Here is a 13,846-nt window from a genome sequence, read left to right as displayed (position 1 = left end):
TATAGGAGAAAATGTGAATTATATATTGCTTTTCTTTAAGGTTGCAGACAAGTCATGGATTATTTACACATGGTATATGACTATCCAGAAAATGAAACAAAATCAAGAACGTTTAAGAACTAATAAAAACATTTAGAAATACTGCCAGAAATAAAATTAACCTACAAAGTTATACAGCACTGGCAATAAGCAACTAGAAAAATAATTAATAAAAATCATGTACAAACACAGCAAAAATTGTAAGTATTAACTTTATTTAGAAAGCGTAAGATCTTCTTGGAGGAAACTATAACATTAATAAAAGACATAGAAAAACATCTTATGGTTGTGGATAGATGTCATTTATATTATACAGGTGATGCTACCTATGTTCTTCTAAAAATTTAATGCAAGTTCAATTAATATCTATTTAGACATTTGAGGAACTCAATAAAGTTTCTTAAGTTATTTGGAAAACAGAGATCCACAAATAACTACAATCTGAAAAATGAAGAATTATATATAGAGAAATTGCCTTATCAGGTTTTTAAGATATATATTCTGAACAGCAAGCAGGCAATCCGTGGATCCTGAGCTAGGTGTGCTTTTACATGCAGAAAAGACCCAGGGAAGAATCTCACTAACTTTCTTTCAGTTCTCCAAAGAGCACCACCCAAGGAAAAGAGAGAGAATGAAATAGAGGCTGAAACTGTGTCTCCACCTGTGAGGTAAAGGAATTCCACACTACTAAAAAATGTGAGCTAATGAAGATCAGACTTGTACCAATGAGTTTAGTAACTCCTCTGACCTTGTGGAGTACAGGTAGTGAGGAGGGCAAGAGCTCTCTTACAAGACCAAGTGTGAGAGTGATGGAAAGTGACAGTGAGAACATGGGGACTGGGGAACATGGGCTTCCCTCTTCATAACATTCGTAACATTCTATCATAAGGATGTATCACAAATCATTGAACCATTTTCAGATTCTTAGAAAATCAATTTGTGTCTAATTTTTTTTAGCATAAATAATACTGTAATATACTGGTAAATTTAAATCATTGGATACCTGTCTGTTTAAATCTTGTTTGCAAAAATATAAAAAAGTAAAAATAAAAAGCTAAACACCTTTTCACAAAGTGTTTCAAATTTAATATGAGCATTTACTTAACACAGGGAGCAAGCTCACATTTGCCCTGAGGATAATGATTATTACTTTTTTAATTTAAAAAAATTTTTATGTTTAGGAGGTACAAGTGCAGATATCTGACATGCATATGTAGCATAGTGGGAACTCTGGGCTTGTAGTATACCCAGATAGTGAACATTGTACCCAATAGGTGATTTTGCAGCCTTCACCACCTACCTCCACCCTCCACACCTCCTTGTCCCCTGCCACCCTACTACATTTTGGAGTCTCCAGGGTCTATTATTCCACTCTCTATGCTCATATGTTCCCATTGTTTAGCTCCCAATTATAAATGAGAACATGTGATATTTGACTTTGTTTCTAAGTCCTTTCACTTTGGGTAATGGCCTGAGGAATATTACTACAGTTTAATTTGTCCAGTACCTTTCTTTCCTTTTGCTTTCTATGCATATTGACTCTAAAGTCAACAGTATGGAGGTGATAGTCAGCAGGCACCTTTTTGATTCATACATTAGCACTTGCACAGACTACTGACGCCTGCTTGGCATCTCCAAATCTTTGCTATGAGAGGACAAGACTCACAAAAGGAACCTCGTCAAGGCTGGCTTCCAGATCAAGGATTTTGCTAATGCCCATAGTCGTTATAGAGACTAGCCTGAAGATTACCAAACTGCTTTTCTTTTCTTTTTTAAAATAAAGACTATTCTGTCCCCACCTCAGTATGAAATTTGAACTTATTAGGGCAGATTGAAACAAACATAATTCCCATACTTAGTCACACTCCTTTCCTCCCATTCCCCAATGATTTCATCCAAAGTCTACCATTTGCAGCCCAGTTGTCTGTGGAAAAATATTTTAAAATATTAGAAAGACTGCCTCTTGTTGGCCTTCTCAAAAAGTATTTGCAGAGCTAAAGAGGTGATTGCTTCAGTTGTTAATACCTATCTTTTATTTCATCCATTCATTTCTTTATTCACTCATTCATTAAACAGATAGTTATTGAGGGCCTTTACTTTGTCATTTATGTTTGATGCAATGGTGAATAAAACAGACATATTCTGTATCCAATGGAACTATATAAAATGAAGAAATAAAGTAAATACAAATTGTGATGAGTGAGTAATATAAAGTAAACCAAAAAAGGAACTGAGATAGAAAATCATGGAAAGGAATGACTTGGGATGGAACACTTTCAATGGTATATCCATATAAGAAAGATCATGTGATATTTTTCTGATGTAAATAAACACAGCCACTTAAAATGCAACAACAAAATATCAAAATATGAATATCACATGAGTATTATTCACTGTCATAGAAAAAAATTACTACAGTTCTATAAAGTCATCTTGATGTATCAAGTACAATTTTCAAAGTTCTAAGCAAAGGCTTGCCTTGACAGGATTATTAGTGGCTGATAACTGTGGATTTGGGTTGTCTAATTTCAGTCATGTCACTTGTGGGACATATTCACCATGAAGCTATGCTAACTAGCACCATATCAAGAAGACTGAACTGCTCTGGGAAGGAATTCTAAGTATGGTACAGCCAAGGACTAGACCCAAGAGGTTTAGCAGAGAAGCTCTGCTGCAGAAGAGCCAAGTCATTAGTATTTATTTCTTAACCATCAACCCTGGGAATTGTGTGCGCATGTGTGAGTGTGTGTGTGTGTGTGTGTAGACAGCCATTGAAACTGTGTGCTCTGAAAGTATAAACTGAAGACAGTACATACCTGACACAATTTAGAAGACAGTGCTTCCCGTATAGATCACAACTATTTTAGCAAAACAGTTATTAAAAATGACTACATTACCTCACGCCTGTGATCCCAGCACTTTGGGAGACCGAGGTGGGTGGATCATGAGGTCAAGAGATCAAGACCATCCTGGCTAACACAGTGAAACCCCATCTCTAGTAAACAAAATACAAAAAATTTAGCCGGGCGTCGTGGCAGGCGAAAGGTATGAACCCAGGAGGTGGAGCTCGCAGTGAACCGGATCGCGCCACTGCACTCCAGCCTGGGCGACACAGCAAGACTCCGTCTCAAAAGAAAAAAAAAAAAAAAAACTACATTACATTTTTCAAAATTAACTTCTCTGTCTAAATACTAAATATGAAGCACAAAAGATGCCTTAGTTCATGTTAAGGACCAAATTCTTGTAAAGTTGTAGGTCATTTTTGGAATACAAACTGCATTTGCTCTGAGCTTTACATGCATATGCAAAATAAAACAACCCCTAGCAAATGCCCGTAGCCACTCCAATATATACCACCTCCTGTGGCTTCCCCATATATCAAATACAGCTGAGTTTATTTCAAGATTGTTAAGAATGAATCTTGCCCACAAGTTTTAAAAAGTAAGTTCAGCCCAATAGATGACCTAAATGACTCTTTATTGCTACACAGCTCTTATTACCTCTTGTAGAAATCAACAGTGTAAATATTCTGCCCCATGTCAACTAACACAGAAACTGGTGGAGTTAGGTTGCTGGAAATTTTGGCATGGTGTGTAAATTCACAAGAATTCATCAAGCTGTTCTACTCTTTATTCTGTAGAATTTGTAGGCAGTCTGTGGAGTAACAGGTGCAGTCCCTATGGGTCGACCACCACCTGGATTATGCATGGGAAAAGGAAAGCAGTACGATATATACCACAGTTTGGTATTGTTCATTTGGGGGAATAATTTTGCCTACGATGGCTGTCTGAAAAATCTTTCTCAGCAATGGTCCATATGTTGTACAAGCATGCATGTTGGCTAGGGCTGCTTCCTTTGAGCCTGATGAGCAAGAGTTAAACCTGGCAGTCCCACCTACTGTTTACTGATTTTTGATTTTGGTCAAGACATTTTTTAAAACTCAGTTAACTGTCAGTTTCATTGCCTGAAGAATAAGGAAAACAATATATATTTAAGTAATTTATCATTAGTAGAACACTGATAACTGGGTCCTATTATTATTTAAAATGCATTAAGGTCTTAATTATTAGATAGAAGGGACAGGAATAGAACGGCAGTTATTTGTGTTTGAAAATCACTAAAGTCAAATCTTCGTGCCCTCGACGTGAAAGGTTGCATATCATGATAAGTTATTGTCAGTATGTATTATTTTAGGTCATATTTCTGATGTCATTTCTGATCATGAATGGTGATCATGGAGAGTGAGGCTGTGTCATGAAGGGAGAAGAGGAGCAGACTTCCACCACCTGAAGGGCCTGTTCTAATTCAGACTTGTGACTGGAGACCCAGCAAGTCACAGAACCTCTGTCATTAAATATTATCATTTGGACAGTAAAATGATGATCCAAAATAGCGGTTATACTTCACTATATGTATAAGAAACCTACATGTAAGGAAATTATATGAGGTATAAGAAAGCCTAAATAACCCAACTGAAGTTTACACTCGGTTATGGAGGAAAGCACTTTGTTATGTCGCTATTCCTTAGTTACAAGCAATGGAAATGCACAATAATCATAACAATAACAATTCTAATATTATCCAACATTTACTGATAATTTGCTCTGTGCCAGGTATGCTGCTAAGTTCTTTATGTTTCATTTCCTCAGGCAATTCTTATAGTATCCCTAAGAGGCAGGCATGAATATCATTTTGATTTTTCAGAGAGAGAAACTGAGGCTTAATTAGTTTAAGTAAGTGGTTCAAATCTACACTGGGAATAAGAGCTACAGTCAGTTCTGTTTGAGTCTAAAATTCAGAATTATAGTTGCTCTTTAAAGTTACCTAGGACAGATGTAACAGGATTATTTACCTCTCTGTAAACCAGATCAACATTTTCGCTATGGTGCTCAACACAGTTGAGACACTGACATATGAGAGAAACAAATGCCTACTTTCTTCCAAAAAATAATGGAATGAAATTTTCATAAATCTTGTCAGCTTTGTTTCAAAATTTTCTTACTATGACTCATAAGCAGAAAAACCAAAGCTGCCATGAAAGATGCAGAATTAAACAAAATTAGAAAAAATGAATTTTTGAGTCTCAACAATACTATCTATTCACTTTATTTTTGTGGCCCTGATTTCCCTGAGACATAAATATTACATTTATGTCTGTGTGGAAAGTACTGCATGAGATGAGGCATGTTTTATTATAAGTTTACTTTTTCCCCAAATGATAAATTATCCCATTCTTAGAAGTCTATTGTGGGCCCAGATGATAACTCATCATCTCACTATTATTTGCAATTGAAGACATTTCAGAGCCTATTCTGATCATTGAAAGTTAAAGAGCAACAGGTTCTGAAGCACCATTTATACCTTCACTTCAGAGTAGATGAGTCTTAAAGGCTGGGAGTACGAAGCCCCAGAGCTAAGGGTTGTTGGGTTGTTAGTTTCTTGCATGTATCTTTTCTGGAGATAAGAAGCCAATTATTTTCCCTCCAAAAAAAAAAAAAAAAAAAAAAAAAAAAAAAAAACCTAGTCTTGAGTGAGACACAATAAATAGCCCCTCCCATTTTCCAGAAAGTTGATAAAAATCCCAGAAAAAAATCTGAGCCAAACGTTGGGCATGCCAAATGAAAAAGGAGAAGAACCAGAAGCAGTGACAAGCCAGGAAGAAGTGGCCCAAGCAATAGGGAAAAAGTTGAGAAGGTTAAGGTATGAGGGCTCTAAAAAGGGAAGTGGTTCTCTGCATCCTTGAAAACTCCACCATTCCAAGGTGCCTGAGCACTTCTACAAGCCAGAAACAGAGAGAAAATGAACTCAGCAGTAGTCGCCAAACTCCACCTGTTTTAAGTAAGGGAAACATCAAATGATAAGAGAAAAAATAATTAATAACTAAACAAACAAATAAGTACAGACAGAAAGAGTTCTACATAATGAGTGAGAATCTGCCAGGGCAATCTGTAAAATTCCTACCAATAAAATTGTAATATGCATATTAGAGAAGACTTTTCATTTTAATTTTTGTGACACAGCTTGCAAAAAACTTTAACAGAGGACATTCCAACTAGCAGAGAGAGGCACATCTCCCAAAGCTCATATTTTTGCTCAAATTTGCACAAAAACAGAATAGTAGAAATATAACTGGAAAAGTCATTGTAACTGAAACTGACTATTAAGCAATTTCAGTCAATGAGCTGTGCAATTAGTACTTTTGTTATCAGAATGCTAGTAGTGGACTGAGGAAATCAGAGAAGACAAAAAGAGTATTTAGAAAAGAATATTTCAGTGTTGAATTAAAGCTAATTGACATTGCGGTTATGCTGTATATCACAGTAGTTATGGCTAGATTGTCTTAGTCAGCTTGGGCTACCGTAACAAAATATCATGGACTGGTGGATCAAACAACAGAGATTTATTTTCTCACAGTTCTGGGGGCTGAATGTGCATGATCACGGTGCCAGCAGGATCAGGTTCTGGAGAGGGCTCTCATTCTGACTTGTAGATGGCTGTTTTCTCGCTGTGTCCTCTTGTGGCCTTTCCTCAGTGACTGCCAAGGAGAGTGAGCTCTGGTGTCTTTCCCTAATCCTGTCGTAAGGGCTCCACTTTCATGACCTAACCTAATTCAGATTACCTTCCAAATGCCTCATCTCCAAATATCATCACATTGGGAGTTAGGGGTTGAGATGGTTTAGCTCTGTGTCCCCACCCAAATCTAAACTCGAATTGTAATAATCCCCACATGTTGTGGGAGGCACCCAGTGGGAGGTAAATGGATCATGAGGATGGGTTCCCCCATTCTGTTTTCATGATAGTGAGAGAGTTCTCAGGAGATCTGATGGTTTTATAAGCCTCTGGCATTTCCCCTGCTGACACTCATTCTCTCCCCTGCTGCCCTGTGAAGAGGTGCCTTTCGCTATGATTGTAGTTTTCCTGAGGCCTCCCCAGCCATACAGAACTGTGAGTCAATTAACCCTCTTTTCTTTATAAATTACCCAGTCTCAGATATTTCTTCAAAGCAGCATGAGAACAGACTAATACAAGGGTTCAATATATGAATTTGAAGATCCCCAACCTTCAGTCCATGACATGTATGAATATATATAATTACTCAATAAAAGCTAAAATCTCTGCAACGGCCTATACAATAGTCTATATGTGTACGTGATCTGCCTCCTGCCTTTGGTACTTTTAATCCTTCAAAGACACACTGATGTCTTTGTGTGTCTTATCCTTCGTCAACCACACTGATGTCTTTGCTGTCCCTCCAACACACTAACATTACTCTTGGTATTTACACTTGCAGTTCCCCTTACCTGAAATGGCCTTCTCCTAGGTAGCTACCTCATTTGCTCTTCCTTTCAGAAGATGTTGGTTCAAAGTTTATCATACCAGAGAGGTTTTTCCTGAGAATCTGATAAGAAATAGCAGCCTTGCTTACCCACCCTCACCCTAGCCTGACATGCTATCCTGTTTACCAGTTTCATTTTTTTTGTATACGTCTCAACATTCTGAGCTGTATATATCTGTTTATCATCTGAGTGTCCCATCAGGGACCACTGTGTTTTGTTCCCTGCTATATCTCTTAGGTCTAGTTCTATATTGGAACACAATGGCATTTAATAATTCTTTGCTGACCTACTGGTAAGAGAATGCTGTGTGTGCTATGCATATTTTACATACAAAAACTTAATGCATCCTCATACTAACTACTGTTACACGAAGGTTCTGGATTATACTTCTTGTAAATGTACCACTCTGCTTTGGGAAAGAAATTTCAGGCAGTGTCATTTCACCCACATATCAATTCTTAACAACTTTTGTATGCCACTCACTTAGTCAAAACATAGCCCAGGCAAATCAGAATTTTGTAAAAAGTGTTGCTCACATGCCATACCACTTTTGAAAAACAGGTTCTCAACCACTGTTATTTGAAGTTGACCATTCCATATATTGAACTAAAACCAAACTGTTTTTTTAATTCAGAATTTAATAAAGACTACCGAGAGGATTAATGAGATGACCTGAACTACACACTGAAGTGAAAATGCTCTACACATACTTTATTAAGGAGGTAACATATCATAGAAAACTCACATAATACAAAATGTAGTACTAATAAAAACGTTCAATTTCTTGGCCAAAGGAACTGCAGAAATCTCTTAGGTAACTCTGGCTAAGTAAATAATCCCTTTTGGTTCTATTCTGGTCATCAATTGCTATGTAACACCAACTCCCACCCTGCACCACACACACACAAAAATTAAAAACTAGTGGCTTAAGATAACAGCCACCACTTATTTGGTACAGAGTAGCAATCTGTACCAAAGGGGCTCAAAGGGGAGGGCTCTTCTCTGTTACATGTGGCATCAGATCAATTGGACACTGGGTGATTCCCTCCCAACATGGCACAGTCACATGTCTGGTGACATGATGGTTGTCAGCTGGAGCTCAGTGAAAGCTGAGGGCCAGGGGCCTCAGTTTCTCTTGGCTTGAGTCTCCTGTCGTGGGCATCTCCATAGGCTTTCTCTTGGCCTTCTTACATCAAGGTATCAGGGTTTACAAAGAAAGTGTCCTAAGGGAGCAAGGTTGAACAGAATTTTTATAACCCAGCCTTGGAAGTTACAAAGCATTACTTCTGCTGTATTCTATTGAGCAAAGCAGTAACAAAGGTCTCCCTGTGTCCTGGGGGAGGTGGGTGCTGGGGACAGGGATTCCACTACTTGATGGAAGGATGGTCAATGCCACTGTAAATGGGGCATGGGGGATGAAGTCTACTGTGGTGTCCATCCTTGGAAAACACAATGTACCATAGGTCCTGGCCTGATTTCTCTTCTTGCATTATCCAAACTATCCTAACTCTATTTGGTGTTTCCTACACCATGATTTTCCCACACTTATCTGCTATGGGTTGCTGCTTGCTTGTATCTTAGTCTTTGCTATTATTTATAAATGATCCTGATTCTCTGCTTTTGTACCAAGACTTTATTCAACAGTGTTCCTTAGGAGGTTTCTTTTATCCAAAAAATAATTTAAAGATTTCTACCATTAATTGCTTAGTCCTCAGAGAATTCCTTATTTATTTTTGTTGATCCCAAAACTGTACTTAATCTCTCCCTTCCTTAGGCATTTGGTACTCTCTGGCTATTTTCTTCTGAGTTCTGTATCTTTTCTCACCTATGATAACAGCAAAGAAAGTCTTATCCTTCTCTTATTTTGATGAAAAGAAAGAAAATTGGGATACTTGCTGATTAGGGCTTGAAAAGAGAATAAATGTTTCCCTTCATGTTATAGGGAGCAAGACATTTTCTCTGACATTCTATCAGCTGGCCTTTACCCAAATACTTACAGGTACCCTCATAGGGGAGTTTCCTTTTACAGAAGATTAGGCATCATTACCTTTTCCCTAAATTGAACCTTAAAAGATTGGACTGGCAGCCACCTGGCAGCTCCACGGCTCATCTTCTTCTGCTACCCTCCATGAATTTTCTGTGTAGCTATGGAAACCACTGGGGTCCTCTTTTACACTGTGGCGTATCACAGAAAATTGAGAGGAGTAGGGTTACTACCATCTTTCCCCCAAGTACACCTCACCCTGTCCCGTTAAGGGCTGCAGACATGGGCCTTTCTACTACAGAAAGCTCAAGGCCACACTCCATGCCTATGTATACTTCCCAAACTTCAGAGACACAGTTCTTCTTCCTCCTGGTGGAAGAAGAGTACTGAAAAGGATAAAGTTCTATGCTTTGGACTCTCAATGCTCTTCCAGAGCCCACTCTTTATGACTGTACTCAGCATCAGTGATGGCACAAAAGAGAAGCTTTGTGTTCTACCACTCAGCACACATTCAGCCAGGTTCCCCTTGCAGGCCCTGTCAATCTTTTTGTGATTCTCATAGAGGTTTCCCACTTTGCATTAAAAGAGGAAAAACAGAGATTTCATTTCATACCCAAACTCTACTGTCTCCCAAAATCTTAGTACCTCTGTCCCCAATCAGCCTTCCTCTTGCTTTGATCAGGATGATGCCGGCAAGTGGAAGGAGTTGGTGGATACACATTTTCTAAACAGGTTCTTCCCCCTAATCCCTGCTAGTAAGATGGTGGGGTCCCTGAACATAGAACATGAGGTACATTGGTTCTTGGTTTTGGATCATAATAGCAACTTTAGAAATACATATCCTATTTGACATCCTATTACATATATAAAATTTCTCACACACACTTCTAATAATCTATATATTTGCCATTAAGGATCTGGGTTGCAAAACGATACTGGAAAGTCCCAGGCAATGGGAATCTTTAAATGTTCACTAGCATCTCTCACAAATATAAAACTTGATTCCTTTAACTAATTCCACAAACAAACCCTTTGTTACATAAGCTGCTTCTGTGGTTGTACCTGGCTCCCCAGAGATGGACGTGTTCTCATTCAGTGTGTTGTTCCTTCCCTTCCCTGGAAATGACTCCTGAAAAAAATAGATTTCACTTCAGAGAGAGTAGGAAAAGCCTCTCCCATTCACCTAGGAACTACCAACTCTCTTCTTTGTAACTGCCAACTCCACAGTCTTTCATCCTCATCTTTTTTCACACAAAAAGAGAAAAATAGAGAATCTCCTACAGCAGATGAAGGGTCATAGGAAGTTGTAATTTTCTTAACACTCCCCTAGCAACAGGCCCAGTGAATTCTTTCCACCATATTTCTCTTGGGTGTTATAACATAGATATAACAGTGTGGATAAATATATAAATGTAGATACATGAAAAAATACATCAGGAAGCTCGCTGCTATGTAAACTCTATACATTTTTCCTATAATACTGATTCCATTTTCCTCCTTTTTTATCTTTCCTACTCTTGTTAAGTCATTGTTTTGTTATTGTCACAAAATTTTCTTTAGTTTTCTTTTCAGAGAAAACTAACTGAATGGGTTGAATTCATCCAGTATGTGACTCTGAAGCCAGGCAGTCCTAGATTTGAATTCCGCACAACTCCGGAGTTTTATGTACCCAATAAGGAAGCAGAGTTTACGAAAAATGTATTTGCATGGAGGTGGTTTTTACAACTATCAACTTCACTTCCAAGAGCTCTCCATGAAAAGTGTAATAGGGAAGTAAAAAGTATACTGGAGAAGATGTAATTTATTCATTCAGCAAATAATGATCAAGTGCCTTCTAAATGCCAGACATACTTTGAAGGCTGAGGTAACAACAGTAAGTAATAGAGACAAAAATCCTTCTGAGGGCAATCACATTCTCATGGGAGGAGGTAAGTAATAAAGGAATTAAAGAAGAAAAATATTGAATGTGTTAGATGTTCATAAGTGCTAAGGGGATAAAAAGGAAGCATAGTCATCACCAATCCATAATTCAGTGATAGTGGGCTATTGTGTACCCTAGTGAGATTTGCTTTTCTCCTCTGTGAAAGAGGGTTTGTGTAGATGATCATTAGCTGACTTTTGGTACTGACATCCTGGGAGACTTTCCTTTCACTATTTTCTGGTCTAGTTTATTGGTGCTGAGTTTAGAATGGCCTCCATGCAGGCAGTACTCCAGATCCATTCACTAAGGGAGGGAAAGATTTAGGTCAGACTTGTGTCTGGACAACTGATGTGATTCATAAATTTGCAATAATTGCTTTTAATCTACTCCTTTTTCTTCTTTGGTCCTAAACTTTGACTGAATAATCAAGCAACTATGTATTAACTTTACCCTACAGACCTTAGACCACCTGTCTGTTTCCTGTTTTCCTGGCCAAGTATCCCTTCTGGGAAAAACTGATTGGAAACACAGCAGGATAAAACTCATTGCTTTCCTTTCTGTGTTCCATCTGTCTCCCCTCTCATCTGGGAGATGCCTTGTTCTCTTCCTCATTACTTCTCACGTTCAGGGCTAAGTTCTCCACCTGTGTGTCTGATCTACTGCTTCCCCATCTTCTCCCATATGTTGCTCCTGTAAGTCCCACTCTTTCCCATCATCCCAGTATTTTGTTTCACACAAGCTGAAAATATTACCATTGAATTTGTCTCTAAATTTTACCTGTTGAAAATCTTGTTCCCATTAATATGCTAATCTATTCTCTTTGCAGGTAATTGACTTGGGAATAGGCATATAACCAATGCTCACAAAAGATAGGTCTGGAAATGGTTTCCTTACTCCTGCATCACAGGAAGATAGAGATTTTTTATTCTTCTGGATATTGTCTGTCTGGATAAGATCCATGTTGCTGACACCAAGAAGGAGGCCAATCTGCGATCTCAGCTGAGGTATTAAGAATGGCAGAATGAGAATTAGAAAGGACTGGATTCTGGAAGACTTGTAGAGCCCCTGCTCATTATAAGCCTGATTTTAATGGTAAGAGTAGGTTTCCATGGTAATTAAGTCAGTTTTATATAAGGTTCTTGTTGCTTATAGTCAAAAGAATTTTAACTACACATTGTCCTATAATAGTTTTTTAGAATTTTATACTTCCACCAACAACATAAAAGGGGTTGTATTTATCCATTGCTTTATGAACACTTGGTATTATCAACTCTTTTAATTTCTGAAAATTATATGGTTGTAAATTGTAGCAGTTGATGGTGTAATTTAAATAGCTGTGATTTTCTAGGTGTATAGTCATATAATTCTCAAAAACCAATTTATTTATTGATAGTTTCCATCTCATTTCTTTTTCTTCTCTCATTACATTTGTTAATACTTTCTAGTACAGTGTTGAGAAAAAGCAATCATGGTAACAGCAGCTTAAATGAAGTGGAAGTTTCTTTCTTTCTTACATTTCAAGAGGAGGGGAAGCCATCAGTTTGGAACTGATATGGTGCCATATGTTGTTAAACATTCATTCCTTTTCCACCCTGGCATCCCTTAGTTCATGTCATCCTCCACATCGGCAGCAACAAGGAGAAAGAAGAATAGAAGAAGAAAGAACAAGATCATGGGCCAAGTATGTATTATGGAAGGTTCCTGGAAGCTGCCACATAGAACTTGTACTTGTATTCATTTGACTAAACTTACACTTCAAGGCAGATATGTGGGGGAATAACTAAGATAGGAAATGTTTCCAACAGTTGGCCATTATTGTATTTGCTTGCTTTTTAGTAATAATTAGATTAGGAAACTTACTTTCTATAACTACTTTTGTTCATTGTTTCTTTCGTATGTTGATTTTTGAATTTTATTAAATGGCTGCTGCATTCATTGATACAATGTTTTTTATATTGTCAATTTGGCGTATTACATTAATGTGTTTTCCAAATTTATATCCTCTTAATACTCTCAGAATAAACCATATTTAGTTATGAGATTGTTTTACCTTGCATACACACGCATACACACACATGCACACAAGTATGAATCAGTTTACTATCTTTGTGTTATTTTGACATCTATTTCATAAATGATAAGGCCCAATAATTTTCCTGGTTCTATTATATTTGCAGCATCATTAGCAATCTCATACTAGTTTCATAAAATTAGTGGAGAAACTATAACATTTTTTCTAAATCCTGGGGAAGTGTTATAAGAAAAGTGTTATCTATTGATAACTTTCTTAAACACAACAGTTAAAACCTATAGACCTGTTGCTTTACTTGTATGTAGATTTTTTCTCTAATGATTAAATATCTTTAATTGCTATAGATTTGTTTAGGTTTTCATTTATAGATGAGTACCTTTTGTTAATTTACACATTTGTAGATAACTAATACTATTATTTTTTCCTACTTTTTCAGTTTTACTCTATTATTTTTCTAGCCCCTTAACTGTAGTTTAGATAATTAATGTTTAATCTGTCTTCAACTTTATATTAGGTAGATATGCTCTAGTCTG

This window comes from Chlorocebus sabaeus, chromosome 7 (assembly GCF_047675955.1).
Source record: "Chlorocebus sabaeus isolate Y175 chromosome 7, mChlSab1.0.hap1, whole genome shotgun sequence".
Lineage (NCBI taxonomy): Eukaryota > Metazoa > Chordata > Mammalia > Primates > Cercopithecidae > Chlorocebus > Chlorocebus sabaeus.
The sequence above is the reverse complement of the archived record's forward strand: the minus strand, read 5'-3'. Positions refer to the sequence as shown.